The 20990-nt window shown below is 38.7% G+C and overlaps 1 protein-coding gene across 13 annotated transcripts in view; it reads left to right on the forward strand.

The window, feature by feature from the left end:
- NR1H4 (nuclear receptor subfamily 1 group H member 4) overlaps positions 1–20990 on the forward strand; it is a 136104-nt gene that overhangs the window by 6630 nt on the left and 108484 nt on the right. For 12 of the 13 annotated variants that reach the window (XR_014083435.1, XR_014083436.1, XM_081595473.1 and 9 more), the window contains exon 1: positions 2322–2713. The exons of the other annotated variant lie outside the window; for it this stretch is intronic. The gene's annotated coding sequence lies outside the window, so the exon portion shown is untranslated. Of the gene's footprint in view, positions 1–2321; positions 2714–20990 lie in introns of those variants that run through there. 13 annotated transcript variants of the gene reach the window in all.

Below are 20990 nucleotides of genomic sequence, written 5' to 3' on the forward strand. Positions count from 1 at the left end.
ATTGGCAGGTGGATTCTTTACCACTGAGCCACCTGGGAAGCCCGTTGTAGCAGATATCAGCACCTTATTCCTTTTTATGGGTGAATAATATTTCATTGTATGGATATACCACATTTTATCTATTCATCAGTTATTTGGGTTATTTATGCTTTTTTGGCTTTTATGAATAATGCCTAAACCCTGCATTTTAAGATTGCCTTTACTACATTCTACATTCATGTGCTGTTTTCAGTATTTCAAGGTAACTACTGGAAACATCCCTTTGGCTCACACAGGTGTTAGAATGATGCCATTAAAATGCAAAATCAGGCCACTCCTTTTCTCAAAATGCTCCAATGACTCCCTTCTCACTTGTAGTAAAAGACAGTCCTGAGTACAAACTCCAAGGCCCTCTTCAGGCTGTTTTCCTATGTCTCCTGGCCCCACCCTTTGTCTCAGCTGCCCTGGCCTTCTAGGTGATACTCAGCTGCACTGGGCAGGCTTTCTCTTCTGGTTCTTGCTTGCCCCTCTTCTCCCAGGGATCTCAATGGATCACTGTCACTGCCTCGCTCAGACCTTTTCTGATCTCACAGTTGAAAAGAACACCCCTGTACCCCCACTATACTTTGCATATCCCATCTCCCTTCTTGCTGTATTTCCCTTAGAACTTATTCTATCTATGTATTTTATTTTCTTACTTATTGTCTCTCTTCATTAAAATGCAAACTCTGTAAGAGTAAGAAATTTGATGCATTGTGTTTATCCATATGTCCCCTAGAATTGCATTTGCCAGATAATAGGTGTTCATTAAATATTTGCAGAATGAATGAGTGAATATACTTCAAATTAGGCTGCTTAGGCTATTTAAAATAACAGATTTTTTTTTTGGGGGGGGGCGTTGACTGGAAGGATAACCATTCAGTATGAAAGTGTGTCTAACTCCTGCTGATCGAAAGTTCTTATGAGCCTAAGTCTTTGACCATACTCATTAGTTTGACTAATGTAAATGAAAAATACAGGCATTGTCTCTCAGATGCACCAGTTTATTTGGTAGAAAAAACTTCAGAAACCTGGGTCTCTCCTGGGGGAGGCTGTGGGGAACACAGGGAGTGCCTCATGGTAAGAAATTTGGTAACAACTACTCTAAACAGCTATCTGTAAGGATGTTGGTTAATGTGGTTGGTTAATTACTGAGAAATTCCAGGAAAGAAAAAAAGCTACATTTTAAACAAACGTTTATCAGCATGTACCCTTTCACTGGTCTACTGTCCAAAGGTTCCTCTTGCAACTCTTTTTGGCAGCACTTGTGTAAAACTGAGGCAGCAGTAAGTGACAAAGGTTTTATTTATCTCCCGTTATTATCTGTTGACTTTTTAAAAGGCTTAGTAACAAACAGCAGCAGGGTGAAGCAATGTCTTGTGAGGCCTAGGGTTCCCACGAGTCCTCTTGGAACTTTCTGTGCCAGTGAGAGAGAACATCAAGGAATTTTTTTATTATATAGCTGTGTGAAATGAGGCTCCAAAAGGCGAAGTAGTGTTTTTAAAGCCACACTGTAAAAGAAGAATCTGCCAAAGCAAAATGAAACTAGTACTAATTTGAGAGAGTTCATCTGAGTTGTACTCTGATTACACTGGACATTTTCTATACATAGATTCTATACACATACTTCATCAGCAGTGTGACCTTTGAGATAGAAGTTGTTTTTTCCTTTTACTTTCAAGAGACCTGAGACTCACAGAGACTAACTTACCCCAAACTTCAAGTAAATGGCAGAGCTAGGATTCAAATCTCGTTATTCAGATCTGTTATGAAAATCTTTGGTCTTTTTCTCTGAAGTCTTGTGTCTCCAGGTGGGAAAATCTCAGTACAGATCTCATAGTTCCTACCTCCTGACATTTCACAAATAATGATGATGATGGTGATGATTATAATACATACTTACTGTATGTCTACATTATTCGAGCTTCTGGGGTATGTTTTTAAAAAAGCAAGAAAAATTCCTTCCCTTGTGGGGAAAGAAAGATAATCAATATAATATAGAAACAGTTTATGTAGTTTTTCAAAGTGATATATGTGATGGGGAAAATAAATAGAGCAAAGTAAGGGGCACGTTCAAATAGAGTGGTCAGGGCAACTACACTCAGAAGGTAATACTTGAAGGAGTTGACAATACAGTTATCTGGAGTGAAATGTTTGATGAAGAGAGAAGAGCTACTGCAAAGGCTCTGAGGTGGGATCATGTCCTATGCGTCTGAGAGACAGTAAGAATGGTCAGTGCGATAACCATGGTGAGAGTGGAAGCAGAGAATGTTGGGGGGGTGAGGTCAGGTGGAACAGGGGCCAGATTGTGCCTCGTAGGTTACAGTTAAGACATTGGTTGGCTTTTACTCTCAGTGAAATGGGGGAGTCTTTGTAGGATTTGGGGAGGAGAATCAAATTTACACATTAAAAGGACCCCACTGGCTGTTGTGTTGAGGAAAGTGAAAGGGGAGAAAGATGGCCACACCAGATACGTGCCTCCTTCAAAAATCTGGACAAGCGATGGTGATGGCTTAGACCAAAGTGGCAGCAAGGGAGGGAGAAGGAAATGATTGGGTTCTGGATAAGATTTGCTGAAGGATTTGAGAGAAAGAGAGGAATCAAGGATACCTGTGACTTCCCCACGAGACATCTCCTCACTGAATCTTCTAAGCAACTCTGCTGCAAGGCAGTTGAGGGTTCAAGAACCTTTACGGTATGTGTGTGTCATGTGGCAAAATACTTTACAGTGTGAAGAGGAACCAAAATACTTAAACTATTTCATCAAAACAATCACTCTGTGTAAGACACAATATTTTTAAGTATCAAGAATCAGAAATCTAGTGCTGTTATCTCTCTATCTGATCATGGTCAGAGTTACTTCATCTTTCTGAGCCCCAAGTTCTTTTTCTGTAAGATGGGGATCACTGTTCTGCTGTCTCAATTATGAGACAGTGTGAACTCTGAGCAGTGATTTGTTTGGTTAACTGTTAGACTCACACTTAGAATGGTGCCTGTGACATTATAGGTGCTCAGTAAACTCAAATGACTAGATGGAAGAGAATGTACTCAAAGACCTTGGGGGGTGGGAATTGTAAGTCTATGTTAGGTTTATTATTAAGTAAGACAACTGCCAAGACAAGCAGCTTTGGGGGAGGCCTAAATTAACAGGATAATTACTTTGCTTTGACTCAGCCTGTCACTTTTGATTGTTCATATAATAGAATGATGAGGACATCCCCTCAGAGTTTCTAGCCTCTGGTACTCATATGCCTTTTCATAAGCCAGCAGCACCTGGACAACTTACATAAGAACAACTTTGATGAGCATCCTCTTTTTAATTAAGGACAGCTGCTTTTTCTGTCCGTCTCATTAGAGAGTTTCTTTGCACCATGAATCTGATCACGGGTGAAGCTGATAATGAAAATACACAAGGTGCATAAAGCCGAGGGGAACTGAATTCTAATCTCCAGTCAATGAGTTAATACATGGAAGCCCTTAGAACTGTAAGAAAATGCTCCAGAAATACTGGCCATTCTTATTATCTGTTTGTTCATTCATTCATTCATTTTCCTTCTCCCTCCATCCCTCCATTTCCTCCTTCCTTCCTAACTCACTAATCCATTCATTTTATGGCTGTTTTCATCTATTTTGTGAAGGGTCTTGTGGTATGTGTAGGGCATATAAATATGAATGAGATACTACCTCTACTCAGTGAGATATTCACATGAAGCCAATTAGAAAACAATGCAGGAATGGCATCTGTCCAGCCCATCTTTTTCCTGACATCGTATTGTTATTGTTGTTGTTCAGTCTCCCAGTCATGTCTGACTCTTTGTGACCCCATGGACCGCAGCACGCCAGGCCTCTCTGTCCCTCATCATCTCTCGGAGCTTGCCCAAGTTCATGTCTATTGCATTGATGATGTCATCCAGCCATCTCATCCTCTGACACCCTCTTTTCCACTGGAGGAGAGAATAGCAAACCACCCCAGTATATTTGCCATGAGAACCTCATGAATTGTATAAAAAGACTAAAATGACATTATGTTAATGTAACAAATACCTGAGTGGGTGGTCCTAAGTTCCCCAGACCTTTGAGGTACCCCTCTCTCTTCATATAGGAATAAAATGTTTCCAGCCTCCATTGCATGTGGGAAATTCAGCACCCTACACAAAAGCTTTCTGATGATTCTTGTTTGTCAGTTCTCACTCCAGTTTCTTTCTTGCTCTTCATTTGTCTTCTTGTCTCCTACTTTTTCTGTGCTAGATCTGAATGGATTTACCACAAGCAACCCAAGCACCACTACTCAAGCTTACTATGGATAAGAGATTTCTATCATGTGTTTTGTGTGGCTCAGATGGTAAAGCGTCTGCCTACAGTGCAGGAAACCAGGATTCAATCCCTGAGTTGGGAAAATCCCCTGGAGAAGGAAATGGCAACCCACTCCAGTACTCTTGCCTGGAGAATCCCATGGATGGAGGAGCCTGGTAGGCTACAGTCCATGGGGTTGCAAAGAGTCGGAGACGACTGAGCGACTTCACTTTACTTGTATGGATAATGGGAGATGGAGTGTGTAATTTAAGCACAGAGTAGGAACCTAAGTTCATACTCGATGTCTCAATGCCTTGAAATTATCAGCCTTTCCTGCAATTCCCCCATTAGAAATGCTCCTCTTTTCTACTTAATTACTTGCTCTAAATGTCACTGTTTTATTCCCTGTAATTTTCTCTTATAACTCCTCCTTCTGGTCCTTCTAGAGACTGGGGTAGGGGTTGGGCACAAGTATGGAAACAAGCAGACCAGAAGGAAAGTTGTGGTAGAAATCCAGGCAGCCAGTGATGATGATGTGGACCATCAAAAGGGGAGGTGGTTAGTGAGCAAACAGATCCAGAAGTTTTGGGGAAGGTAATGTTGTCAGGTTTGCTAATGGATTGGATATGGGGTTTTAGAGAAAAAAGGTCCAGATAGCCCCAGGATCATTGACTTGAGCAACAGGAAACATAATTAGTAAAAGTAACTCATGTTTGGGCTCAGATGATAAAGAATCTGCCTGTAATGTGGGAGACCTGGGTTCGATCTCTGGGTTGGGAAGATCCCCTGGAGGAGGGCATGGCAACCCACTCCAATATTCTTGCCTGGAGAATCCTCATGGACAGAGGAGCCTGGTGGGCTGAAGTCTATGGGGTCGCAAAGAGCTGGACATGACTGAGTGACCAAGCACACACACACAACTCATGTTTAATGCAGAATATCTGGAAAATATTTAAAATATACTTAAGAAAACAGTCATTATCCAGAGTTTCTGTTACCTAAAGATCATCATGGCTAATATTTCCCTGTATTTCCATCCAGTCAATTTTTTCTCCCTTGTTAATAGTTCTAGGTCTTTTTCCTCTGAGTTTGTATATATGTTCATATATACAAAAATGTAAGTACACATATAGAGCAGTGTATATATACATACACATATATTACTTTAGCTATTCAGTTCAGTTCAGTCACTCAGTTGTGTCTGACTCTTTGTGACCCCATGGACTGCAGCATGGCAGGCTTCCCTGTCCATCACTAACTCCTGGAGCTTACTCAAACTCATATCCATTGAGTCAGTAATGCCATCCAATCATCTCATCCTCTGTTGTCCCCTTCTCTTCTTCTCTGTACAGAATACATATTTATCCTGCTTTTTAAAAACTATTCATTCATTTGATTGTGTCGCATCTAGTTGTGGCACACAGGATCTTCGTTGTGGTAAACAGAATCTCTAGCTGTGGCACAGGGCTCAGTAGTTGTGGTGCGTGGGCTTAGTTTCTTCATGGCATGTGGGATCTTAGTTCCCCAACCAAGGATCGAACCCACGTTCTCTGTGTTGCAAGGAAGATTCTTAACCACTGGACCACCAGGGAAGTCCCTATCCTGCTTTTTAAAAAAATCTTAACCTAATTATATCTTTGAGCTATTCATATTAAGCATTCCTCTGTCGGCAAGCAGCAAAATACCACCAAACTTCCTTGTAGCATTATTTTCTGATATTCTGAATATTTTTCCCTAGGTCAATAGATGGTTTGGGAAGACATTTTTAATAGATGCATAATGTACCACAGCATAGCTGTAGCATAATGTCTTTAGTTGTTGCTCTATGCTGGATATCATTTCCATTTTCGTGCTATGAAAAATAATGCTGCAGTCTTTGCATGTAAATATTTGTGTGTGACTGATGATTTCCTCACGAGAAATTGCTAAACATGGAATCAGCAGTCAGTATTTTAAAGGTTAAAAAAATGACTTCCTGATAATTGATCACTTCTCAGCATTATACCTAACACATTTTGATGATAAGTTGAGAGTTTAAGGTCCCCAACAGTGAATCATTTAAACACTCACTTATTCAGTTTCTCACCAGGCTTTTAAAACTAGTGCCTACTTCTCTTCCAACTTTGATTAAGCTGAAAAGGCTAACTATAATTAATCTGTGTTAATGAGCATGAAGAGCATTTGAAAGTCATGTGGAAACTGATGATTATGAAGTCTTTTCATCTACCACAGTGCCTTTTATTTCATAGGAGAAGAATTTCCTTTTCCACCAACCCTCTTCCCTTCTCTGCCCCCTATTTGGCAGGGCATGGTCCTGGGCCCAATAGTAGACATTTCTAAAACTAAGAGCCAAATCTAAAAGCAATGAACGTTTCCCTAAACTTACAGCTTCTCTGGATACTAGCCAAGAATGTCACTTAGGATGATGACAAATAACTGGAACCCAGTAAAACTATTGGAGGGCTCCAGAGGTTTGGGCGTGAAGCATGAGGACAAAGTTAGGTCTCTGGCTAAAAGGCAGTCTTAGACTTGCACAGTAAATCCTTGCTGTATGGTTTGCATTCTGATTCAGCTTTGCAGGGTTACAGCAAGTTATGGGTATATTATTCATCTGAAATACAGTTAGATTCACTTATTATTTATATTCCATTTGGGTCTCTCCTCCCCACCCACTACCTCCCTGCTTCCATTCATACCCTCATCTTAGTTGATGTTAACTGATTATTTTTGGCATTTGAAACATTCCCATAATTGGGCTGCTGTCTATGGGGTCGCACAGAGTCGGACACGACTGAAGCGACTTAGCAGCAGCATAATTCTAAGAGTCAAGGCTGTCTGAAAGATATGTTCAGAGAAGTATCACTGCTCACCTCACCCCTGCTACCCCATTCCCCTTCCCCCATTCTTCCCATCTCATCCCACCCACTCCTCACAGAAAACAATCTCATTAGTTCCTGGTTTATCTTTCCTGAATTTCTTTTGCATGGAAGAGTGTATGTTTTCTCATACACTTCTTTCTTACAGGAAAGGTAGCATACTATATACATTCTTTTGTACTTGGCTTCTTTTTCAGTTGACAGTATATCCTGGAGACCATAGTATCTACTCATGGAAATCTTCCCCATCTTTATTTATTTATAGCAGCATAACATTTTATTGTGTGAATATGTCATAGTTTATCTGACTAGTCTCCTATATTTGAGCATTTAGATTATTCAGTATTTTACAGTTGTAAACAATGATGCAATGGATAACTACATGACTATTTGTATATATACTTTTTATTGTTAAAGTGTATCTTCAAGGTAGATTTGTAGAACTGGGATTGTTGGTTCAACAAATAGGTACACATGTAGTTATTGTAATGTGTTGCCAAATTTTCTTCATGAAGGATTTTACCAGTTTGTATCGCCATCAGCATGTGTGAGGCTGCCTGCCTGTTTTCCCACATTCTGTCAATAGAAAGTGCAGTCATAATTTTTAATTTTTGTCAGTCTGATAGCTGAGGAATGGTACCTTCCAATACTCTGAATTCTGTCTCCTGAACTGAGCAAGATTGCCAAGTCAGTTCTGTTTGGCTGCATCCTCCCTGCCCTGAGGCATGGAAACTGTATCCATTCAGAAGCTGGGCCAGTCATAAGGCTCACCTCATTTCTTTCACTTTTCTCAGGGATGATAATACTAAATTCTACTATCCAATGTCTAAAAAAACCCTTTGTTTCATATATTTTGTCTGCTTTCCTAGTTGTTTAAGGTAAGAGCTTAAATTCAGTCCCTGTTATTCCATCAATGGTGGTAGCATGTGAAAGTGAATAAGCTGATCCAATATTCAACTGATAAGACTTCTAGACACAGAGAGAAAATTATCAATGATTATCAAAGCAGTAGAAAAAAAAATTCTAGAACTGAATAGACACTTTCTCTTACACTGAAGAGGCTGAAGAAGTTATAAGCAGAGAGAATGCAACCACATCTACCCTGTGAAAATTCATAACTCTAAAAGAATAAAGGAAAAAATGGAAAACTTCTACAAAGGGAGAAAAAAGAGAAAGGGAAGCTTTCTGTATAAAAGAAAGAGAAGCCGAGTAGGAACAAGATTCTCATTGCCAGAATGCTAAAAGATAGCAGACCAAATTTTTAGAGGCCTTAAAGTATTTGATTTTGAATCTAAAATTCTATAACCAGGCAAATTAGAATATGAGTGATGGTAAAATTTTAAGAGAATACTGTGGACAGCTTAATATGAACAACTTTGAAAATAAAGTTGATATGGATGATTTTCTTGGAAAATATAGATTAATAAAAATTGACTCAGGGTGATATAGAAAAATCAAATAGACCTGTATTCATAGAAGTTGAAAATTAAATTCAGTATATACCTATTAAAAGGCACCAGGCCCAGAAGGATCTATAGGAAAGTTCTATTGAACTTCAAAGAACAGATGAAAAAACTATAAAAAGCTTTCTCATTCATTCTAAGAGGCTACCAGACCATGTTAACAAAGCCAGACAAGCACAGAAGACCAGTGAAGGTCCAGTCAGAGAGAGAAGTCTCACCAATTGTTGAAAATGATGGAAAGAATTGATAACTAGTTGTAAAGTTGTTACCCAGGTAACCAAAAGGATAAAAGGAGAAGTCTAAGGTATCAGAATTGTAGCAGCTGCAGAAAGCAGTTTACATGGTAGGGTGTGAAGGAATAAAGAAGTTGAACATATTAAAATATAGACATATGAAGAAGGGTGCCCATGAGCTGAAACTAAGATCTCTGAAGAGAGGCTGCTGCCATACCTGTGCTGGGGTATCAGCATTGTGGGAGATGGAGGGATGTGGTGGTTGCTGAGGCTGCTTCTGCAAGTGTCAGAAAAACAACAAACTGGATTCAGCTGTTGCTACGAGAAGAAACTGCCCTGGCTGGGTGAAGAAGTGTTGCTAGGATACTGTACACAGGAAAAGGAAGCAGACAGCAAGCTCTCAGGGAGGAGCAAATCCCTTCTTCCTCTTCTAGCCTTGTCATCTCCTTTGTTAGTCAGAGACTAAGAAGAAGCCAGTTGGCAAAGCAGAAATGTGATTTGTGCAGTTCCAATCCCAGCATCACAAATCAACATATAGAATAGTGGGCTTGGAGCTGAGAGAGCTCAGAGAGCACCTACACAAGGAAAATTTACACCCACCCCATATTATAAATGGATAAAAAAACCTAAAACATCAGCATATTAAACCTAACAATGTAGAAAAAAATATATCACAGCAAAGGAGGGTTTATTGCAGGAATACAAAGAAGCTTCAACATTCAGAAAGCTATTTATCAACAGGTAGAAGTAGATAGATTCTGAAAAAGCATTTGATGAAAGTCAATGCCTGTTCCTGATAAAATCTCTTAACAAAACTAGTTAGAAAAGCATCATTTTATATAATGGTGATACATCAGAAAAATTCTTACCAAAGTCAGAAATAAGACAAGGAGGCACATTATCACTGCTCCATTTCAACATTAAACTGGAGGGCTTAAAAATACAACTTAATAAGAAAAAGAATAAAATATTTACACTTGAGTAAAAGAGATAAAATTGTCACTTTTGGTAAAAATCTGATGTACTATTTTTAAAAATCCAAGAAAAACAATGGAAAAGCTAGTAAGACTACTATAAAAATTCAGAAGGATACATACATGATCATATGAAAAGCTAGAAACCATGTCTTTCCTGTGTATCAGTGATGGCCAATTAGAAAATATAAAACTCCTGTTTATCTTACAATAAAAGTGTAAAACACATATCAGAAACAGATTTGTAGAGAGAATAAAATCTATAAAATATATATAAATAAACCTAAAAATGTACAGAAAGTTCTATTAAAGGACACAAAAGAAGGTTTGAATAAATATACCTAGATGGGAAGATTGAATTCATAAAAGTATCACTTTAATTCAATTCCAATAGCAATTACAGCTGGATGTTTTGAAAAGGAAAACTAATAAACTGATTTTTAAAGTTCATCTGATTGGAAAAAATTGGGCCAGAATAAAAAATTTTTAAGAAAGAATAAGGTTCTTGCCTTACCACATAATAAAATGTACTATAAGGTGATATTAATTAAAATAATGTGACACTTAATGTGGAAATAGATAATTTGATCATTGAAAGAGAAGACAACATTTAGAAACAGAGGCATACATTTATGGAATTTGTGGTAAAATTATCATTTCAATACCATTGGAAAAGAGAGACTATTGAATATTGATTTGCAAAAGAAAAAAAGTTAGGTCATAATTAACCACCAAGTCTCAGATTAATGGGATGTGGTTAACTAAGAAATTATTAGAAAAAAATATGTGACAATGTATTTAAATCTTGAAAATTAGAACAACTTTCCTAAGCAAAATATAAACATAGGAACCATAAAGAGAAAGAATGGATAGATCTGGCTGCAGAAAAGTGGAAATTATTTTACCCAAAGAAAGACAGTGTATTTAAGAAATGTATGACTGCTTGGGAGAATGTTTTGCAACATATTTATCAAAAATGTACTTATAATCCAGTCACTGTACTAATTCTTTGCGGACATGATTTAGTCCTCAGAGCAAGAGGACTAATTGGAGTTGATATTATTTGTCCCCAATCTGGCAGAGAGAAAACAGATTCGGAAAGTATTTATAAGCATCTTACTTAATTTCTCACAGTTTCTAAGTGGTAGGGCCAAAATTTCATACCAATTCTGTTTGCTCTTTCCCATGACCTTTTTTCTTCCTAGTGCTAACTTAGTTTACCTTGAACATTTCTAAAATTGCACTGTTATCTCATATGAAGTATTCTCTGACCTCATCTCTTATGCTGTGGTCCTATGGAGTATTAGTCCCTTAAATCACCCATAGCACAATGAAAGAATAAATGGATTATATGGATAGTGTAATGTCAGTGAGTCTACAAATATTTATTCTATGCAAAGGGAGAAGGATAACCTTATCATGTCCATTCACAATTAAAAACTTGGCAGAAACAGGAGCTAGTAGAGAAATTTGAAATTGGCCAGTTCTCTGATTTGTTGTGCGGTGCTGTCGGAATTATTCATCAGGCTAGCTTCATGCTGACAAGTGATAATTTCTGCAGGGCAAGTGAATTTCATGACCCAAGCCCACAGGAAAATCTTAAGCATGGAACTTGATGCTTGCTTTATCAATGAATGACTCTAAACAAATTCTAGATTGGGATAATATGGTGAAAAAAAGAAAGAAGTTCCCAGAATTTGGGGAAAAAAAAAAACACCCTTTATTTAGATAAAAACCTACAGCTCCCATTTTCTACCTTATCTTTGGCCAAATATTTGAACAAAGTTGCAATAACAGAGATAAACTGACAGTTTTCAGTTACATTTCTTTTCATCTATTTCCTTGTGGTGCTGCTAGATTATGATTCCTGTTACCTTTGGGATTATTAACATTTCCTGAGTATTATGTGAGAAACTGAGGTTTGGAGCTAATCATTCCCATACCTCGTGGCTGTTTCCACTCTCCTCTGTCTGTCCTTTTAACACTGGTATTTTTTAGACTTCTACCCAAGGCCTTTTCTGCTGGTCTCATCCAACCTATAGCTCCAGTTACCAGGATGTTCAAGTGATATCTGTATTATTTAGGGAGACTTTGGTGGCATCAGAGGACCCAATAATGACCTAACAATGATATGATACCTTACAGGACAAAAAATCTGGAGATAGTGTGTTCCAGGGTTGGCTCAGGAGTTCAGAGATGTCATCAGGTACCAAGGTTCTTTACACCTTTCAGCTCTGGCATTCACGGAGCCATCTTACCAGTTTCTAGATGGCAGCTGAAGCTCCAAACCTCAGTTTCTCACATGATACTTTTAAAATGGGAAGGAAGGGGGTTTTGAAGGCAGAAGAGGGCTCTCTTCTCATGCTGCTTGCTCTCTGCTGTATAAGAGAGGAAAATCTTTCCTCAGTGGACTTCACTTGCCTTAGAAGTAAGTCATGTATCATACCAATGACAAAGAGAAATGGGGTTACCAGAATTGACGTGTGTGTGTGTATATGTGTGTGTGTTAGTTGCTTACTCGTATCCGACTCTCTGCAACCCCATAGACTGTAGCCCACCAGGCCCCTCCGTCCATGGGATTCTCCAGGCGAGAACACTGGAGTGGGTTGCCATTTCCCTCTCAAAAAGGAACTATAGAAAGAAAGAAAGTGAAGTCGCTCAGTCACGTCTGACTCTTTGCAACCCCATGGACTGTAGCCCACCAGGCTCCTCCATCCATGGAACTTTCCAGGCAAGAGTACTGGAGTGGGTTGCCATTTCTTTCTCCAAGGATTGACTTAACCAATTTTTATTTCATTCTTTGAACTGAGTACATCACTACGTGAATAAAATTAGAGTTTTGTTAGCAAGGAAGATGGGAGGGAGTGGTCATTGGATGGTTAATTAATAATGTCAAGCATAGCACCCCAAAATCAATATCTTCAACCCAAATCTACTTCATGAAATTTAGTCCTATTTATGCAAATACCTGTAAGACATCTATCTCACAATTCTCAGATTCCATAAACTCATCATTTTCCCTGACAGTCCTTTGCCTAAACCCTGAAAGTGAAAGTGAAGTCACTCAGTCATGTCCGACTCTTTGTGACTCCATGGACTGTAGCGTACCACGCTCCTCCGTTCATGGAATTTTCCAGGTAAGAGTACTGGAGTGGATTGCCATTTCCTTTGCCAAAGGATCTTCCTGACCCAGGGATCGAACCCAGGTCTCCCACATTGTAGGCAGACACTTTACCATCTGAGCCACCAGGGTCCTACCCTATTGCACACATAGACTTCCTTCTGCTTTAATGAAACAAATGACATTGCCACTCATTCAGTTGCCCAAAACAAAAACCCAGGTGTAAACTTTAACATCCCTTATCCCTTAACCTTCACATTTAGTCAATCACAAATCCCCAATGTGTCTTCTTAATATGGCTCAGATCTTATGCCTTTCTTTGTCTTCCTTTGCATAGAAGCAAGCAAAATCACTAACAAACCAACTCATTATATAATATTTACAAAATTTTCAAATTGTATTTCTAAAATTTTTTAATAAAACTTTATGGTTTTAATAAAAAAATTTTGTATTTTAGTTATTGATGGATAGCATCCGTTTTTTAATTTTTAAGCAAATTTTGTTAGTGTACAGTCCCTAGAAAAGAGAGTATGAAGCAAAATTTACACACTTATTGGAGAAAAGGTTGCAATCCTGAGGACATAGGCGAGAGGGAAAAAAGGAATAAAGTAGAGAAGGAGGGAAAACAATAGAAGTTGGTGTATTGCCAAGTTTAGGTATGCCTTCTCAAGAAAACATTGCTAGCTAATGTGGGAAATCTCCTGAGTGGTCAGTCATGTGGATTCACTGCTTTTCAGAACAGTCCTTTGTGAAAGAAGAATAAGGACATGACATGTATCTGCAGTCTTGTTTCCATCTTCTGGCTCATTGGTGAAAACCTGCCTACAAGGCATTGAGAATCTCGCACTTGCCCCCTTATTACTCAGCCTTTTTGGACAACCACTGGCTCGAAAAACTAGAGTCTTCATGGAGTTCAGCCAGGTTTGGCCTCACACCAGACTTGCTATAGCTCCCGTGCTGTTGGCACAGTGGAGCCCATGTCTCAGCCCAGTCGTCATCCCAGGGGAGGCTGAGAAAATTGAAGATGTTAGGATATGAGGTGCTGGTGGCAGCAGCTGGAGTGTGAGCCATCTCTGGGATGGCTCCAATCTGGGAAGAAGGGTAAGTGACCAGGGCTAGAGAGTACGTGAGGATGAGCAGATCTGGTGTGGTGCATGAACTAAACATCACACAGTGCACGAGAAATGGATGAAAGGATCCTATAAGTACTTAAAAGGTGACAAAAAGGGTAAAAAGTACATATGGCAGAATTCTTTCATCTACTGTTGATATTTTCCCAGATACTTTTGGATGTCATTTGTTTAAAAATGTGATCTTGTTTTTTTAACTTATCCCTCAAATGTCAGAAAAGCCATAATTTGGTATTTTCAGAATTATACATTGAAATTTCAGTTTACATTTATTTTTCCATAGATTAAAGACCTGTATTTGAAAAGTAAAACATCAAAATTACTTGAATAAGATACTGAAGCATATTTTTATGATTTAAGACAGCAAAAAGATTTCTTAATCAGAAGACAAAAGCACAATTTGTAGAAAAAAGAATTGACATTAACATGTTTAAATTCTGTGTATCAAAATTAAAAAATAGCCCATAGGCTGAGAGAAGATATTTCCAATGCATATAACCAGAAAGATTTAAGATCCAATATATATAAAGAATAGCTACAAATCAACAAAAACCCCAGGCAACCCAGTGCTAAAATGGGCAAAGAATATAGAGGCAGGTCACAGAATCGGAAAACTGAATGCCAAAATAATAAATAAATAAATAAAAAGTTGCTCAGTCGTGTCTGACTCTTTGCAACCCCATGGACTATAGCCTACCAGGCTTCTCTATCCATGGGATATTCCAGGCAAGAGTACTGGAGTGGGTTGCCATTTCCTACTCCCAAATGCCAAACAAACCAGGAATCAAATAAATCCAAAATAAATGTGTTATTATTTCATACCCCAAAGTAGAAAAACTGGCCATATGACATGCTAGTGAAAATATAGGGGAATAGGAGTAGAAATTGGTAGAGCAAGCTTGTAGAGCAATTCAGGAGTCTATTAAAGTTGAAACGCTACAACGCTACAGTTTAATTTCTAGGTGCATATCCTAGAAAAGATTTGAACCTGTATGCCTGGCATTAGATGCAAGAATGCTTGTTGCAGGATTGATTGAAATAGTGAAAAATTGGAAAAAACCTTCATGTCCATCTATGGGAGAATGACGACATTGCAGATAGTGATGAAGTAGAATTAAAACGAATTAGAGCCTAGTGTTGAAAAAGCAAGTTGCGGAGTAATATGCATAAAATTTATTTCAAGTATGAAAACACACAGAAGAGTACTATGTACTGTTTGTGACTTGGTATATAATAAAAATGTTATATGTGTAGGAATGGTCACATACAAAGCTCATTACAATGGCAAACTTTGGAGAAGAAGGAAAGTGGATGGCATTGGAGGTTGACAGGACCTTCAACTACATGTAAGGTTGTATTTCTTTCAAATAAGAAAATGAACCAAATATGATTTTAATGAGTTAGTGATTTCTCGGGGTTTTAAAAAAGATACTCTGTTTTTCTGTGTCATTGAAGACGTCGTACCAAAAACATTTACAAAAGATAAAAATCTAAAAGGAATTAAAATTATATGGTTAAGAAATTTAAATAGAAAATTTTAATTTAAATGTAAACTAAATTTATATTCAGAAACATTCATTGGAAATGGTTGGAAAAAATCCCATTCCATATAAAATGCTAAAATTTTTATTTACAGCCCCAAACAATAGAGATCTGTCAACTTGATAAAGAGTGCAGAATGATTCTACATGAAAAAGAAAAACAAAAAAGCAATAGAAAGGAAATGAGCAGGGCTTACTCTAATGAATAATCTGATTAAAATGCCTGTCACAGTATTTATTGATGCTGCTTATGTTTGCCAATATCTATGTAAAGAGGAATATTAGGCAGGATACAGTTTTAGTGGCTGTCACAAAGAACCAAAAAAATAGCAGCTTAAACAAGGGAAAGGTATGTTTCCCTGTTGTACATAGCCTAGGTGTAAGTAGTTCAGAACTGATGCAGTAGTTTGAGAGTGTCAGAGGCCTGAACTCCTATCTTGCTGCTCCGTCAATTCTCAACACACAACCTTCTCTTTTGGTCGAACGTGGCTGCCCCAGCCTTCACCATCATGTCCACATTTCATCCAACAGGAAGGAGGTGCAAAGAAAGTGGAGGGCATGCTTTTTCCTTGTAAGGACATGACTAGTAAGTGGCTCTGTCAGTTCTCTCATTCCATGGCTACACCTGGCAGCAAGGGAGGCTGAGAAAGATTGTCTTTATTCTGGGTGTCATGAGAACCCAAGAGTTCTCATTCTTAGCACATAAAGGGTAACAATTAGGAATCTTAGGTCAAGTGGCAAAACTTCATTCTTTAACAGCTGGTAGAAAATTCTTAGGGTGAGAAATGTCTTGTTTAGGGAACTATCGTTCAGTCATTTGGTGTGAAAATACATGCAGAGAAGGTGTATTAAAAGGAACTTGGATGTTTCTCTGCATAGGTAAATTTGCATTTTTTTTTTTCCTACAAAGAGGAAAGAGGGAGCGATACTAAGTTATTCGACAGAAGTCTCGACTCCCCAAACATTTATCAAGTCTGCCATTCAAAGAAAGGCTCTTTGGGGACTTCCTTAGTGATCCAGTGACTGAGACTCTGTGTTCCCAATGCAGGGTGCTCAGGTTCAATCCCTGGTCAGGGAACTAGATCCTGCATGCTGCAACTAAGAACCAGCACAGCCAAATAAATAAGTATATTGTTTTAAAAGGCTCCGTGAAGTTGGATTTTATATATTGATGTGTAGAAATCTAGGAAGGGACAGTTTTGGTGTGAGCCAGTATCACGCATGACAAGAGATTACTTGAGAAAGTAAACAGTTCACAAATGAAAGTACTCAGAATCACCCCTCAGCTTTCCATTGGCTTGTCCTTGAACTCAGTTTTGGAGGAGTTATTTTCCAAGAACCTTCTAAATTTTCACAGAGAATGAAGCCCTGGCAGGTCTCTTTCGTGTCTGCCAGATATGCTTGAGTTTTAAGAAGAGCACAACCCAGGCTGAAGCTACAGGCTTTGCTAATCTCAGTCTGATCTTGGGGGTGTCCATTTACCCTTGGCCCAAGCTTCTCCTATCGCTGAGAGACAACGTGTGACATTAAGACTCCACACCAGAACACTGTATGAACTCATTGAGATTTGTTGGAGAATTTTGGTGGACATAGTCACAAAGATGTTCAGACTCTTAAGTGCTGGCCATGGCTTGAAAGATCTCTAAGAATTAACTCTAGTACTTTAAAAAAAGTCCATATATTGTGGCATAAGATTAAAACTTAGGTTTAAATTGTTAGTATTTTAAAAGCTATCTCAAGGACTTAGTTAATGATGTCGATTCATTCATTCACTATGTGTTGTGGAAGATAACACAATGTATTAAATATGGTCCTTGCACTCATGGAGCTTTTCATTAATTGATTGATTCATTGAATATTTATGGAGCACCAGATGTATACTTGCCACTGGGTTAAAAGTGAGGAATGAGATCTGCCAGCAGCCCTCAGGAGTTTCCTATGGATGTAACAGACAAGGAGATAAACAATTACAAGACAGTGGGATGCATGCTATGAAAGAGGAAAGCTTAAGGTGCTGTGCTTGTCAATAGCAAATATACAGCTTTTAAAGCCAGTTATTTGTGGGATCTCTAATATGAAAAAAAACCCTACAGATTGGGAGAGCCTTCCCAGTTTTCAAAGCATCTGTGATTTCTCTGGTATTGTTTACAGAACAGAGCCTGAGAAAATCTTTCCTGCTAACAAGCCAGAATTTAGTTTATAATTAGACAAGAGGGCTCAACAACCAGGGGTAATGGAACATTGCCGAGAATCTTGGAGAGGCCCAAGGGAAACAGTTTACAATTAATTTAAATTTTGAGGTTTTAAATATGTCCATTTATTTTCCATGGAAACCAATGTCAACCCATCTCAGAGACTGGGAATTTAAGGGTGGAATTCTTTGTGGTATCTTTTACCTGCTTTTATCACAAGTAGCAACTATTGATGGCTCAGATGGTAAAAAAAATATGCCTGCAATACAGGAGATCTGAGTTCAATACAATAGACACTGGGTCAGGAAGATCCCTGGAGAAGGGAATGGCTCCTCAATAGTCCAGTATTCTTGCCTGGAGAATTCCATGGACAGAGGAATCTGGCAGGCTACAGTCCATGGGGTCACAAAGAGTTGGACATGACTCAGTGACTAACACACACACAGTGACTATTGAACACTAACCCTATGCCAGTCATTGCTAGATGTTTTACATTTGCTATCTTATTTTTTCTCTAAAGAGGCTAGAGGGATAGAGGATGCAAGTATGAGATTCAAGATTTTGCCTCAATGAGACTTGCCTGGTGGTCCAGTGGTTAAGACTTTGCCTTCCAATGCAAGAGGCACAGGTTCAGGGATCTAAGATCCCACATGCCTTGCAGCCAAAAATCCAAAACATGAAAGAGAAACAGTATGGTAACAAATTCAATAAAAACTTTAAAAAATAGTCCACATTTTAAAAAATCTTAAAAATAGTTTTACCCAAATCAGTCTCTGAGTAACCATCTCATCAGAAGGATTTGTGTTAACTTAAATGTAGGGATTCGTAGTCTAACTGAGAAATAGCGCAAATTGGCACAATTTTCATTATGTAATTAGGAATCCATTTGAACCAAACTTGCTTTCTTTTTTATTTTTTGTTGTTTTTCGTTTGTTTGCTTTTTGCTGAACCAAACTTTCTTGTTGAAGATCTTTTTATGCAAAGTGGAAACGAGATAACTGTGAGAGAAATCAGCTATATAGGTATTTTTCAAACTAATCTGGGATTTGTGAAGTGTTCAGTTCAGTTCAGTTGCTCAGTTGTGTCCGACTCTTTACGACCCAATGAACCACAGCACACCAGGCCTCCCTGTCCATCACCATCTCCCGGAGTCCACCCAAACCCATGCCCATTGAGTCATTGATGCCATCCAACCATCTCATCCTCTGTCATCCACTTCTCCTCCTGCCCTCAATTGTTCCCAACATCAGGGTCTTTTCAAATGAGTCAGTTCTTTGCATCAGGTAGCCAAAGTGTTGGAGTTTCAACTTCAGCATCAGTCCTTCCAATGAATATTCAGGACTGATCTCCTTTAGGATGGGCTGGTTGGATCTCCTTGCAGTCCAAGGGACTCTCAAGAGTCTTCTCCAACACCACAGTTCAAAAGCATCAATTCTTCGGCGCTCAACTTTCTTTATAGTCCAACTCTCACATCTATACATGACCACTGGAAAAACCATAGCCTTGACTAGACAGACCTTTATTGACCTTTAATGTCTCTGCTTTTCAATATTCTGTCTAGGTTGATCATAACTCTCCTTCCAAGGAATAAGCATCTTTTAATTTCATTGCTGCAATCACCATCTGCAGTGATTTTGGAGCCCGGAAAAATAAAGTCAGCCATTGTTTCCACTGTTTTCCCATCTATTTGCCAAGAAGTGATGGGACTGGATGCCATGATCTTAGTTTTCTGAATGTTGAGCTTTAAGCCAACTTTTTCACTCTCCTCTTTCACTTTCATCAACAGGCTCTTTAGTTCTTCATTTTCTGCCATAAGGGTGGTATCATCTGCATATCTGAGGTTATTGATATTTCTCCTGGCAATCTTAATTCCAGCTTGTGCTTCCTCCAGCCCAGCATTTCTCATGATGTACTCTGCATATAAGTTAAATAAGCAGGGTGACAATATACAGCCTTGACGTACTCCTTTTCCTATTTGGAACCCGTCTGTTGTTCCATGTCCAGTTCTAACTGTTGCTTCCTGACCTGCATACAGGTTTCTCAAGAGGCAGGTCAGGTGGTCTGGTATTCCCATCTCTTGAAGAATTTTCCACAGTTTATTGTGACCCACACAGTCAAAGGCTTTGGCATAGTCAATAAAGCAGAAATAGATGTTTTTCTGGAACTCTCTTGGAGAAGGCAATGGCAACCCACTCTAGTACTCTTGCCTGGAAAATCCCGTGGATGGAGGAGGCTGGCGGGCTGCAGTCCATGGGGTCGCTAAGAGTCGGACACGACTGAGCGACTTCACTGCACTTCACTTGCTTTTTTGATGATCCAGCGGATGTTGGCAATGTGATCTCTGGTTCCTCTGCCTTTTCTAAATTTAGCTTGAACATCTGGAAGTTCACGGTTCACTGTGAACTTTTATAGGTTATGTGGTATTGCTGAAGCCTGGCTTGGAGAATTTTGAGCACTACTTTACTAGCATGTGAGATGAGTGCAATTGTGCGGTAGTTTGAGCATTCTTTGGCATTGCCTTTCTTTGAGATTGGAATGAAAACTGACTTTTCCAGTCCTGTGGCCACTGCTGAGTTTTCCAAATTTGCTGACATATTGAGTGCAGCACTTTCACAGCATCATCTTTCAGGATTTGAAAGTAGTGATGTGAAAGTAGGATGTGAAGTGTTGTCAAACAATTTATTCAAGAAACCATTTTACTTTGCTATTCTTTCTTGTCAATCAAGAAATGGGGAAAGAGGTATTAAAAAATAGGAAGTAGCTTCTGGGCTTCGAAGGAGATGAGAAAAATAATTGTAGCTTTATTAAGACTGTTGCAGCTGTTTCGTCTGCCACATTGTGTTTTTTGTAAATTACCTCGTTTTGCTCTGTTAGCTCATGATACTGCTGTCCTTTATCAACCTTCCTTGAGGAAATCCTTCTTTTGTTTTTAAATTCAATTTTTTTAAACTAAAACTAAAAAAAATACCCAATCCACCTATTTCTCCTACTCCCCACCCTCTGCTTCTGGCAAATGCCATTACGTTCTTTGTGCCTATGAACTTGTATCCCCCCTCAGGTATGTATATGTTTTTAATTTTTTATTGGGTTATATTTGATTTATAATATTATTTTAGGTGTACAACATAGTGATTCAAGTTTTTATAGGT

The sequence above is a fragment of the Giraffa tippelskirchi genome, chromosome 4 (genome assembly GCF_054371585.1).
Source record: "Giraffa tippelskirchi isolate mGirTip1 chromosome 4, T2T-mGirTip1v1.2.pri, whole genome shotgun sequence".
NCBI lineage: Eukaryota > Metazoa > Chordata > Mammalia > Artiodactyla > Giraffidae > Giraffa > Giraffa tippelskirchi.